Source organism: Centrocercus urophasianus, unplaced genomic scaffold (genome assembly GCF_019232065.1).
Source record: "Centrocercus urophasianus isolate 14NV4802_14NV808 unplaced genomic scaffold, USGS_Curo_1.0 seq_13, whole genome shotgun sequence".
Lineage (NCBI taxonomy): Eukaryota > Metazoa > Chordata > Aves > Galliformes > Phasianidae > Centrocercus > Centrocercus urophasianus.
In genome coordinates, this window is record NW_024884475.1 from 36,698,251 (window position 1) to 36,711,749 (window position 13,499).

A 13,499-nucleotide genomic window follows, 5' to 3' on the forward strand; every position below is an offset into this window, starting at 1 on the left:
TCAGCTGAATTTCATCACCTTTATCACTTCAACCAAAGCCAGAATGTTAATACCAACTCATTTCTGGCCTAGTGAAAGTTTGGATTATTACCCTACAGCATTTCAGACATTTTCATGTGCATAAAAAATTCTCTATAACCAATGGAATTATTTAATGCACTTAAAATCAAGTACATGTTTAAGCTTGCTAAATCCAAGTATTATTTATTTAATTCCTAAAGATTAAAATGTCTTCTAATTTAATGTATACTGTTAACTAGTCAGCAGGAATAACAGAGAATGTGAGTATCAAGCTTTCTTTTTCAATTTTCAAGGTAAGATGTATTTTTGAAGGGATGTTGTAGTGCTGCCACTTTTATGCCCCATTTCCCAGCAGTTCACTTCTGTCGAGCCAACTAATGCACAAACTGCCCTGCTCACTCTGTGCGATTACATTTTCATATGGCAAAATGATTTCTCCGTGATCAAGAAAGCCTCTTGCATTTCAGTTATACCAAAGAGTAGACACGTTCCTTGCTTCATTTTGTCCCCAACTGTGTCACTGTAAATGTACAATAAGTGCCAGGTCTTTCAGGGTGTCTTTTTGTGGATTTCTCATTCAAGACATGACTATATGCGTCAGTGAGAAGTAGGGGCCAGATGAATCTCTTTTGTTTTGGGAAGTGTTTTGGAATCGAGCACAACTCAGCTTGGCCTCAGTACTACTGTAAGCCTGCTGCTCTCTTCATATCTTTCTGAAGCAGCAAGCTCTTTTGAGTTGCCACTCCTGCCATCCAGTACATTCTTACTAATGTGATTTTTAGTTAGCAGTTAGCAATTATGCAGCAAATCTCTTCCCTAGTGCAACACATACATAAGAGTAATGCAGGTATGCAATGTGAATGAAACCAATTTCACATGTAGGACTCTGCTCAGAGGATGCACGAAAGGAATGGGCCACTGGCTCAGCCAAGTGGTGGAAAATCAGGCGAGCTGCTGGCTGCATGCAGTTCTAACAGTATGGTCTGGATTGTTTCAGTTATAGCTTTGGTGTAGGTGCACCCTTGGTGAATGCTGGCCTTCAGAGGAAATGCCAAACCTGTAGACTGCCTGCAGTCAATTTATTTTTTAACAAAGTCTTACAGGAAATAAGCAGTGCTCAGCACTGCATATTGTGATGACAAGTGCATTTTACTTCTTAAATTACTTTTGACTACTGGTTAAACGCACCATGTGAAGCAGGATAGGATGGCTTACTAAAGTACGAAATATAGAGTTAAGAAACTGTGGCAATAAATCTCTCTTCTGCCAATCCTGCATTTCATTGGCAACAGTCCTGGACTTGCAGGGAGATGCTTGGATCATCTAAGAGGTTTCTTTTTTCTTGTGAATTTCATGATTAATTTGACACATCATATTTGGTAAGAGGTAAACTGTATTTCAAAGCCTGAAGTGGTGCTGGTGTTCTGATTTATATTTAAAATCTGTTGTTACACAAGGCTTAGAAGGCATTCAACACTGTATATGGTAGCATCTATGGGCCACTTATGTAACGGGAGAAATGCCTGCATTGTCCTCCCTAATTCCAAATACTGCCAGGTTCTTTTGGACAGATCATCTGCCAGTTTTCACTCCAAAGAAAGCTAAGCAGAGAATGACAAACATGATGATCCAGTCCTCTTCCTATACGTGAGCTATTTTAGTTCAGATTTGTGGTTTTGAGCCCTCCTTGTTAGGAGGTATATCAGCTGTAAGAACTAAGGATAATTTTCTAGTCCATTTGCCTTATTTCTTGCTATTGGACTGATTTTGCAGTGTGCAGATTGAAAATCAGGACATACCTTCAAAAATACCATTGGGATGTTACCACAAATTATGTCTTTGGCAGTACACACATCTGTTTCAGCACTTGGCTACTATGGAATATTACCAGTAACTTGCATCAAACCAGAATGGGCTGGTATCGGTTTCACTGCCTTTTTGATACCATGTCATTGGAAGAGACACCTGGAAAATGCAGCAAGGAAGCCTAGAAAGTTGCTAAAATTAAAAAAGAAAAAAAGAATGGAGACAAGGCAGATCTGCCATGCTTTATTTGAATAAAGCAGAGGATACTGAAGAAGTTTGTGTGGACTAAAGCAAAAATAAAGAAAAGAATAACGTGATTAATGAGAGAAGTCAAGGGATTATTAGAAGCAAATATTCATCTTCCAGGAAATTGTAATTAGTATAAAGGGACATTTGTGACAAGGAAAATAGCTGGAGATTCAGAGAGACCATGAATAAATAAATAAGTGAGGAGAAGAAAAAAAAAAAGAGAGTAATGTATCAGTTCAGCCTGCAAAAAAGTGCATAAAACTGCTGTCTGTCCAAGGGCAAACAGTGAGGGCAAGATAAGGTGCTGGGACCAGTGACAGCACTGGGGACTGTAGGAGCTGCTCTGCTCTCCTCGTAGTGCTGGGGCTCCTGAGACTTTTCCAGCAGAGCCAGAGCAGATCCTTGCAGAATCATCTGATAAGCATTACCTGCTGTGCTTTCTGAAGGTGAGCAAAACAACGTTATTGGTGTGAAAATGGTGAACCTAGTCCAGTTCTAGTCAGTCAGGATCTGCACGGAACAGGTTGTCCCCTGCGAGTTGGAACAGTAATGATAACATTTTGCAGGAATAGCAAATATGTGTTCATATTTGCATTACGATAACAGAGATTCTATTTTGAGGCTTGTATTTGATAGTAATAATTCATCCCTGGGTTTTTTTGTGATTTCTGAAAGAAACTAGCTCTCTCCTACCATGAGTGCACTTTCTTGAAAGTCTCTCCTTTTGATGGCAAAAAGTTTTTAGTCACTTTATTTTTACCATTGAAAATTCAGCAGTATTTTTCTACTAATGTATACCCTGCCAAGACATTTTACCACCAGATTTTTTTCATAGGAGAACAGCCAGTATTATTTTGGTTGTTTGTTCCTTCTTAATTCATATGCAGCATTTAAGGAGCTTAATTAACCCCAGCATGCAGGGAGGGAGAAAACAAACAATTTAGCAATTTAGCAATTGAGAATATAATTAACTACATTTATACAGAAGTAACTGTATTACCTAATTCTTCTTTCTCTCTCTCTCTTTTTTTTTTTTTTTTTTTGTATGAGTTGGAGGCTGGGAGAGGAGGGCAGTCACAGGCTCTGTAAGAAAATGGGGAGAATAAAAATACTTCCATGGATAGAATGCAGAAATACAGTGAGCTACCTCTTCATTCTTCTGTAGAGCTGAAACAGTTTCTAACTTTTAAAGCTCTTTGACAGAGGCAGAGTTTAAATTTAGGCTTAGGAAGTTTGCAGAGCCTGGAAAAGCCATACAAGTTGAATTCTGTTCTCAAGGTGTAAGCATAGGATGATTGGGCTGGTCTGGGGTATGAAATCCAGACTTCTTGCTGCAAATTAACATTGGTTTGAACATTTTCTCTCAAGTATTGTTCAGTCACCCCCATTAAAAAATCATTTCCTCAATAATAATAGATTCCGTATGTAGATGAATTATGTATGTAAAATGATACATATTAATAGAAGTAATTACATGTGAAAATGAATTTTTCGCATTTCAGCAAATAATGACTCTCCTCACAGCAGCCTTCTGCTCCCCAAATAAGCAGAACAACAAGCAAGCCTGCTGAAGGGAAATCTGTTATTTCAAATAATTTTCCAGAGACTGCATTTTCTGAGTGCGGATGAAGCTGGTGAAGGAACTGGCTGGCCAGCAGAGATCAATCAACCACTCTTCCAAGAACAGCGTGACTTTTTCAGCAGTGTGGTCAGTACCACAAGTCCGCTTGTGCCTGACTGCTAACCTGCTGAGAGACCTCAGTTCAGGAAAGCTGTGTGCTTGAAGTTCCTCTTGATTCAAAATCCTTTACACTGGGTAGGAATAAATGGAGTCTTAAGTGTGCTTTTGCTCAAGTATTTTTCTGAACTGCACTGTTGTGGTGAGACAGAAAGACTGTAGAGTGCCTCAGAAACCCTCTCAGAAACACATGGGAGAAGCATTTCTTAAAAAGTAAGAAAACAAAACCGCTTTCATTTTTAGATTTACTGCAGTACTTGAGCTATAGAAATAACACCCGATGTCTGTTTCATACAAAAAAAACAGCTGTAAAAGCCAAGTAGCCTTATGAAATCTCTCTATTTTTCATCTTTTGGATATGACTGGATTGTGACAAAAGGAAAATGTCTGTGTAGCTTGCTTAAGCCGTGGAATCAGAAACAATCAGGCAGTTTGGCTGAAGAGATGTTCTGTAGCTCTCCTGCGGCAGGTGACTTCTGGCTTCTGCGTGGTGGATGGTGAAGAGATGAGGAGGAAAGCTGCAAGCAGCATTCACTGCTGGTAGCTATATATGCAACAGCCCTTAAAAGATTATCAAGACCATTTTCTACAACAAAAGAGATACATCCAAGGTGAATGATAGTAGAGAGGAGAAGGGAAAATCTGAAGTAAACCACAGTAAAGCAGGACCTAGCTGTTTTGTTACTAATACAGAACTAAATTAGGAAATCAGGTTTTTTGTCCTTAACTTTTTTTTTTTTTTTTACCCTAGAAGAATTCAGAATGTTTTGACTTGAAAAGATTTAATGTGTTTCAATTCAAAATGGCTTTGTTAAGATTTCTTTTCAATTCCATTGCTAAGTATAATGGGTGAGGTTATATTTGAGCCTTTTGTTTATTTGCCTTTAGATTAAATTACATATTCTGCTTTGGAAGTTACTTTTGTGAAAAAAGTTACTTTGCACATGTTGATAAATCACACATTTACTTCAGCCTCTGCATCAGTTTTCAGATATTTATCTATTGCAATTCTTCATCATCCTTTCCTTAAGAAAGCTGAGTAGACTGGATAGCACTAATAATTTCAAGTTTATTTCTATTCCTTCACTGTATGTTTGAGGGAGAACTCCACACTTCGAAGATAATGCTTTTTATCTCAGGTGGAAAATGGTGAAGTTGTAGGAAATGGGTGTTAGAGAGCCTATAGAGGTTGATCTGTACCTTAAAACGTATTCTGTTTTGAAAACATATTTAAATGATTGTATGATTATACATAGTTGTGGGTGACTAATCTAGTCTATTGCTGCAGGTCACAGGAATAGTCATAAAAAGTATTTATTCTGAACATGAACCCGGATACATGCTTTCCGTGCATGTTTCCCATATGTTCTCCAAGTAAACAGTAAATCAGATAGAGAGGAATTGAGGAAAGAGAAGTACGGGTGAGCAGGGATTCTGCAGCACTGAAGTTGCAGCCCAACATAGTTTGAAGTTGTAACTCGTCTCTCAGGAGGAAAGAAACAGAACAAAAAGGAAAAGGAAAAGAGAAAGAATTCTTCTAAGGGAACTAGCATGTTTCGTGGACCCGGGAACACACACTCAAAAAAAAAAAAAAAAAAATTAGAATCCTTATTTGAAAAGGTTTAATGGGGGAAGTGCAAAGGAGACTGGCAGCCTCTGTGACATTTGCTCACACATGCTTGATGCTGCAGCAGATGCTGGCACTTCTCTGTGGATTTCAACCTGCACGGCCTTCTCCTTAAACCAAAGCTTTTAGTTAATTCGTGTTTTCTATTTGGCATCTCTGTGTTCCTGTTGCCATTACAAGTTACAACTTTGCCCGGCTGTACTGAAGGATGTATATGTCTGCCGTGGTGTCCCTATCTGAGTTCTCCTTTTGTGTTGGGAAACCTGAGCCTCTTTGCTGGCTTGTGCAGGGAAGAGGGGAAGTGGGCAGATGATCTCTGAGGGATACGGTTAGCGGTCTGAGCTGCCAGGACAGCAAAAATGTATTTCCTGTGAGAGTTAAGGAGCACAGGAGAACTCCTGAGTTACAAACTTTGTGCACCGGCTGTGTGAGTGGGTGGGTGGCAGTTGTATTTGCCACAAAAAACTGTAATTTGACATTGTCATTTCAATATACATGCAAAGCTTCAATCTCTACCCACGTACTTTGCTCCATGCTTATCTGTATTATCTGGCTTACCTTTAATTCCATCTGGGGAGCCAGTCCCAAAGCTCTGCAGTATTGTTTCTCAGTACAGTTTACACTGCTTTTCTCTTGGCCATCCTGGTAGTTTCCCAGTCAGTGACAGAGACCATTTCATAGCTCCAGTGGCTTGGGTTGGGAAATGTGCTCTTTGTACGCAGCTGACGCAGGCTTTCTGTGCTCTGCAATCGCTCTGATTTTCCTAACGTCCTTGCCTTCTTTCCTGGGCTGGAGAGAGTACACGCTTTCTGTGGGAAACGGTTGGGAGATTAGAGAGAAAATGTTGGTTTCATTCCAAAGGGTGGTGATATATATTCACACCGTTTATAAGATAAAGCCAGATCTCTATTCTCTGTTACCTCATGAGACTTCAGCCTCGGGCTAAATGCAGCCACAGACGAATGCTCTTTCTTGTACTTCTGAGGGCACGTCAACGTGAGGAAGTTGTCCTGGAATGAGATAGGGAGTGAATTTAAATGCGGTTGCTGTTCCAGAATAACATCCTGTGTAGATGAGGCCTTGCTGAAGTGACTCAAGGCCATGGGATGGCTTTGGTGGGAGCTGAGGGGCACCGAAGCCCCAGTTGCCTTTGGTGGGGAGGCAAGGCTTGACTGCCCTGGGCCTGGCTGCTCTTTCCACCCATGTTACCTGGGGAAAATGGGACTTCCTGCTTGTTTTATCGGTTGTTAGTAAAATGCAGAGGGTGACAACTGACAGTGCTGATTTTAGATGCAAGCCATAGTTTGATGCCTAACACATGAATGGTGGGTACTATTTCAGCTCAGCCATCACTTACTGTTTTTGTGATTCATAGAAATTATAACGTAAGCTTTGATCATCTCTGCAGATATTGGAGTTCTGTTGCTCTTGAAGCAGAACAAATGGAAAACTTCTGCAAGTACAAAACGCATACTTAGGCTTCTCTTTTAGTAATGAAGTGTAAACATGAATGTACTGTTTGCAATGTCAGAGGCGCACTTGTGTGCGCACTCAGAGTGGTATTGTGGGAATTAAAATCACCTTCTTTGGTGCTTGTAATAGCTTTCAGGCCTTACCTTATGAGATTCATTTGTTGCCTATTTTTTTACAGTCTGCTGAAAATTATTGTTTATTTTCAAAGTGCCCTTTTCCAAATTAAGTAGAGCTTTAATTAGTCGGCTTGAGGAACAGGGCATTTTTCTACCTCAGCTTTGCATTGTGTCAAATGCTCGTTGCCAGATGAAGTGATCATAAACAAACACACATGGCTGCTGCATGTAGGTCATCTGCAGGATAAATTACTGTGTGTCTTTTAGCTCATTAATGCACTTTCAACCATGGAGACTATCCAGGTACTAATAACTCCCAAAGCAAAATACAGGAGAATGGTAACTTTCTCTATTTGTTAAGCATATTGCAATCTGCATTTCTTTTGTCCACCTTGGAGCTACTGTTTCATTCTGAAAAAGTAGTTCTATAGTCAGTATGTTATTTCAGGACTGGTTTTTGCTTAGGTAAGGCTAGCCCTGGCCACACCAAGCACCATAGAAACCACCATCAGCCCACTGCCCGTATTGGAACTGGTATAGCTCATAGCAAAGCTTGTTCTCTATTTCTGGGAGATCTCTACCGCAGTGAGATTATTTTCAAATAAAAGCACGTGCAACTAACTGTGTTACAGGCTGTGTGCCTTCATGCTTGCACCAAACTGTATTTCTAGTGAGAACTGTAATGCTTTGTGCCTGTTTCAAGTATGCATTAACACTCGTTCAGCTTCAGGTCAGGTTGTCTTTGCTCTGTGTTACGAGACATGAGAGGCAATGTCCTGTGCTTAAATAATGAATGACTGTACAGACAGTAATAACCTCAAAGTCACTGCAGGCCATGGTGAACCTTGTTATTGCCAGTAGACAGATGGTAGGTTTTTAAAGAAAAGTAACTACCTGTATGAAGACGATTATCGCAGCACAGACGTTACCATATGGGATCTAATGAACTGGAGCAGATTATCCAGTTGGCATCAGTGGGAAAGGGTAGCCTTGTACCAGACCTTCGTGTTTCTTCCTCTTTTCCTTTTACTGGAGACTTTTCTGATTAAAGAAATAGGTGTAAGCCCTTACTGGTTAATTTTGCATTAATGTAGAGAATAATGCATGGCGGGCTAGTATGTACCAGTGTTGCCTGTGCCCTATGTGCATTGCGGCTCTCAGCAAGCCCCAGGCTTCCTGTGTCAGGTATTTAGCATGTGTAGATGTGAAATGCAAATGGTTTTGCACCTTGTGAACAGAGAATTCAGTAAAATGAATTACAGTCGTTTGTAGAAGATCTTTATGTTAAATACATAATACATCAGAGATATGGAAAACCCAGGATGCAATTACTGCTGTCAGGTGCTTTGCATGCAGTAACCTATCTGTAACTATTTTAACTATTTAATGTTAATGCTGGGGTTTAGTTACAAATAACCAAAGAAATGTGACATATTGGTGCTAATTGTGATGTCTTTCTGTTATTAGTGCAAATGTTTTAGCATTTGTAAATTAATTGATTGAATTCAGTGTTAGAAATTGTCTCTCATTTTAACAGTGGATTCTAATGAGTGCAAAATTTTGGAATGAGTACCATCACCTTAAAGACAAAAGATGTCTTGTTTGTTGATTGAATACATTCTGTTTCTGATTTACAGCTTCCATTCAGCTTCCAATTATACACAGCAGATGTGTTTTGGAATGTATGTAAGCATAAGCTTTACTTCAGTGGTGTTTACTGACGTCAGTGGAGCCCGAAGCATATGCTTGTGTGCTTTCAGGGATGCTTTCTTGAAAGGAGTGAGGAAAAAGAGAGAGAGAGAGAGAGAGATCTCCTTCCTTTGCTGGCTCTCCTCTTCTCATGTGTGAGTAACATATTGTGCACCTGGTTTTGTTTAAATTCAAGGATGGCAAACAACCACATTCTGTGAAAACTTCCTACTATTTTCCATCCTCCTTTAAGGTTTTATTTTTTGTTGTTTTCTTTTTCCTTCTCAAGATTTGGTAACCTGCCGAGACAAAGTGATGAGAAACTTGGAGGTCTTTACGGAGGCGTTTATTCTAGCAGTGTTTGTGTAAAGCCTTGTGGTCCCACTAAAACCCTACTTCCTTTGCTTGCTTTGCTCTTTTAAACAGCCTTGGCACAGGCTGACACTTCATTAGCACAGGCTCTGTTGAGAGAGAGGTAGTGTGGAAGATGGATAGATGGATAGGTGAAGCTCTGTGCTCATAGCAGTTGATGGAATTGCCTCTTTATGCTAATTAAGTGTTCCTGAAGTCTGATCTAATCTTTTATAGGTATCTAAAGTGTATGGATAATTGTTGATAAATTACAAGTCTATGGGCCCAGTAAATCTGTTAGTTCTTCTGAATCAGTTGTGCTAATGTTCAGATGAGTTTGCATCCCGAGATTTAAATGACAGTCATTATGCTTTTTAAATATAAAATAATTCTACGCTGTAGGAGTATGTCTATGAACTCGACATTTTAAAAGGGAAAACTAAAAGAAGATATTCTGGGGAGGGGTATTTGTTTTTATTCTGTTTATTTTTTTAGCTGTGAAGCATTTCCTGACTTGTTTGCAACAGCTAAGCAGGATGTTTGTTAATTTGCTGTGTGCATGTAGCTGTTATGTGGCTATCCATGCTTTGCCAGCTGCTCAGTTAGTGTTTTGACAGACAAAACAACTAAGTGACAGTGCTGAAAATAATTTTGTTGCTTTCTGAAGGAAGTGAAGGGATTAGACTGTTTTTAAGGGCCATTTGCATGGCATGTAAAATATTCTATAGCCTTTAAAATTGAGGAGAGGAAGATTTTCTAAGTGGGCAGGAATGTACATAGTTGAAGTGTTAATAGCTGGACGTCACATCTTTGTCTCTCCATCAAAGTCTGGGTTATGTGAACAGGATTATGTTGACCCTAATTGTGAAGTCCAGTGCTGATCTTCTGTGTGCAAAAATGTCAGTGCAAAGTCTTCTTGAAACCGTGTAAGCTTGATCAGAATCTTCTTTTAATATGGAAATCATATTACAAACTGCGTATGTTCCAGTAGTTTTATGAAATGCCTTGTGGCAATTACAGCCATCTCTTGCTTAGCAGATTATACCAGGAAAATGTCTAGCACAATTTTAGTGTTTTTTCCCCTTGTAGATATATACCATCTTATGGAGAAGGACCAGTAGTCCGTCAATAGTGCATAAATTAAGAAGTCTCTTGGTGGCGGCCTCAACAGTCTGAGCACTGTGTATTAGCTAAAGAAGAACTGGAAAGCAATGTGAATGTTTCCTGCATAGCTGCCTTGCTGTAAAGTTGTCAGGCAGAACTTATTTATGAATATAGCAAACCTGAGAAAAATGGTAAGATTACCCTGACATGACAAGCACACGCTATAAATAGATTTCCCCTTCCTGCTCGTCTGCTCTTCCTCCTGCCCTTCACGCTCCACTCCAGCATAATGAGCTGTGAGGGCCACACAGTTCCCCCAGGTGAAGGTCAGCCCCTGATAGATTTTTGATCATTGTGTAACGTTCCGCTGTTACTATGTGGTCCCAGTTTTAACCTCTTTGCATATTCCCTCGATTATCCCAAATCACTTTCACATGGAGCTGAGGTTAAACTTTATTTCTCTTGGCTTGTCCCTTCTGTAGCAGACACTTCCTCTTCACTTTGAAAGGACAAAGCGATGTTCAGCTGCCTGGGCTTGCGCCCAGCATTTGATTTATACATTATTTAATTTCCTTTAGAAAATTGGAAGCAGAACTTTAGGAGTGGAAGTCAGTCCTTTTCATTTGTTTAAGGATCTTTTAGGGCTAATATAATCATCGATAGTAGATGTCAGCATGATTAGGGTGACTTAAGGTGAAACAAGGAACGCTGAATACCAGGGGAAATTCTTCCATAATGGAGAGGGTGCCAAGATTTATAGCCATGCACAACATCTGTGGGTTTGGAACCACGGCATTAAAAAATGAAATGGAAAATCATCGGGTTTTTGAGTGATGTGTTTAGGACACCTGTGTCCCCTTAGTGCATGGCAGACTGGGGCAAGGTTTGTAAGGATTGTGCCCTTTACCTTATATTTGTGATCATTTCTTGGACTGCAGTGCTTTCTGGAACTTTATTTAGCAAACTAACTAATTCTGCAGAAATCACTCAGTCTGGAGGTTTGCATTTGGGCTGACACTGCATTCACTTCTGCAATTAGGTCTGCACATGCTGTCAAGTGACTGCCAAGACAATCTGAAAATTTCTCATGCAGAGAAGTCAGGAAATTAAAAATTAACTCTGGAAAGGACATCACATAATATTTGGCAGTGCGCTTTGAATGCGATGTCCACTGAGGTGTGGAAGGTCTTCCTCTTAAAAAACAGAAAAAGTCTGAATGTGGAAATATTTCTTCCATGGGGTTTTGAATGACCCACACCTGAGTGAAATATCAGAAGAGGTCTGAGGCTGCGGTATGTGCACCAGACAGGTTGGGTGGCATCACACCATGAAGAGGAAGCAATGAAATCCAGTTTCCTCATGACATCTCATGTATTTTGGATGCTCTCATACCAGACACAGCAGATCATTGACGTGACAAAGTCCTCCAGATATCATGAAATATGTTGAATGTGATTTCAAGTAGGAAGTGCTAAGAATCTTGAGATTACAGGCCCATTAAAAAACAGAGAGAGTATAGCATTTCAGTTCAGTATGTAAACCAGTGCTTCTGTGCTAGCACCCCATACATGCTGTCCTCACTGTTTTGCTGCGTTTGTATAGGCACTGAAACACTCACTGTTGCAACCCTGGTGTCTGTGCATCTAACATAAAATGAGTAGATGTAATTCACTGGAAAGTTTCCCCTTTCTCCAGCATGTAGGCAGTTCCTGGGTGAATCTTACGAACTCATCTCTTGACAAGAGGCAGTGCTGGTTGTGCAGTGATGCTTGACTGTGGAATTGTGTAACTTGGCTGCCCAATTCAGTGAAGTAAAATATGTATGGCAAGTCATGAGAAGGCCACCATGTGTGCTGCAGGCTGTATGAGGATGACTGCATTCACAGCTCTGCAGGTAGGAGGAATAGGTGAGCTTTTCTCTGTGTATTTAGCAGCTTCTCCCAAAGCAGACTGCTAGGTATTTTGAAGACCTAAACTTGCATAGTTCTTGTACTGAAACATGACATATGGGGTAAGGCTGCTTTATGTTCTTACTCTTCAGGCTATGGATTTGAAGAAAAGCTAGGATCTTCACAACCCACCGTGTTGGGTTTTCTTCTCGTTTTCTTCTCAGTTCCCTCTGCCAAAAATTTTCCCTGTCCAAGGGTCCTGCCTGTCTCTTCCATTGCACTCCATGATAGCTGTTACCTTCATCTGTCTTTCCTCCCTTCTCTCTGTAGCAGTTAGCACAAACAGAGCTGGGATAACTCCTTTCTCCAGTGATGGAAAGTGGGGGAACCATTATGTTATGGCTGGCAGAGCTTACTCTTTGTAAGGTAAATCAGTGAAGGAGCAAGAGGCATGCTCCTGCGGGAAAACTTTTGGTAGCTTCGTTTTGTCCCACAAACATGGCACCTGTCAGCTCAGGGTCCCTCAGCAGTACAAAACAGACCTGTTGCTGGTGTCACTGATGTTTCTTACTGACTTTAGAGGTTTTTTAGCTGTGGTCCTTAGTTCTGTGATAGTGGATCTTTGTCATCTCACTCTTGTGGCATTCTCTGCTGCACTGCAGCCATACCAGTTCCTTTGGGCATGATTCCCTGCTGTATTGGTCTCTGTCATACTGTAAGATGCTGTCCTGGAAAACCTTAAAACCTTTTTCTTACTGCCAGGAAAGCTGGGAGGTGCCTGACATTGTCTCAATGAATGTAAAAAATGCTGAGTGTAAGTTTTGAACTTAGAGGGAAATGCAGATGCATTTTCTATGTCTTTGTCGCAGTAGAAATTTGCATTATGTTGTCTTCCCTAGACAAGAAAGGAGAGGGAGAAAACCCCAGAGACCGGGGAGATTTTTTTAATATCATGGCACAAACTGAGGAGTTTCTGAATACGAAGGAGAGGAAATGAAAAAATTTTCTAAGCAAGATCTGTTATCATAGGAGTAACAATCAGATTCAGTTACCCAGAATTCTTAAGTGATTTTCAGACATAACATGGAGTCAATCTTTTCAGCTGCAAGAGGGCACTCAAATGATATCCTTTAACGTTAACATTGCAACAGCAGATGTTATGTTGATCTGGTCACTCACAGCATCTCCCTGAAGGTAAGGGGCAGCTCCAACTACAGGTTCTTGCCTCATGTGATCCTTTGGTTTGTTCCCAGTGTGCTAGGTATGCCCACACCAGTGACAATCTGCTACTTGGAGAGACACACTGCTCTGAACAGTGCTATGAATTCCTCAGTGTATGCACTCAGTGATTCAGCAGACACAACAGGGCTACACCTGAAATATATTGCTGGAAGCTTTTACTGAAACAGAAAGTAGTTAGCAGATATGCTGTTATT

The 13,499-nt window shown here is 40.4% G+C and overlaps 1 protein-coding gene and 1 long non-coding RNA gene across 2 annotated transcripts in view; one reads left to right on the forward strand and one right to left on the reverse strand.

The window, feature by feature from the left end:
• Positions 1-13,499, forward strand: part of SPATA5 (spermatogenesis associated 5) — a gene marked incomplete at its 5' end in the record, with an annotated part of 180,366 nt that overhangs the window by 157,873 nt on the left and 8,994 nt on the right. The window lies entirely within an intron of this gene.
• On the reverse strand, positions 3,862-6,432 carry LOC122157033. The gene is made up of 3 exons (XR_006167753.1): positions 6,362-6,432; positions 6,000-6,250; positions 3,862-4,400 (listed from the first exon to the last, which is right to left on the reverse strand). It is a non-coding gene; the product is annotated as an uncharacterized LOC122157033 (long non-coding RNA).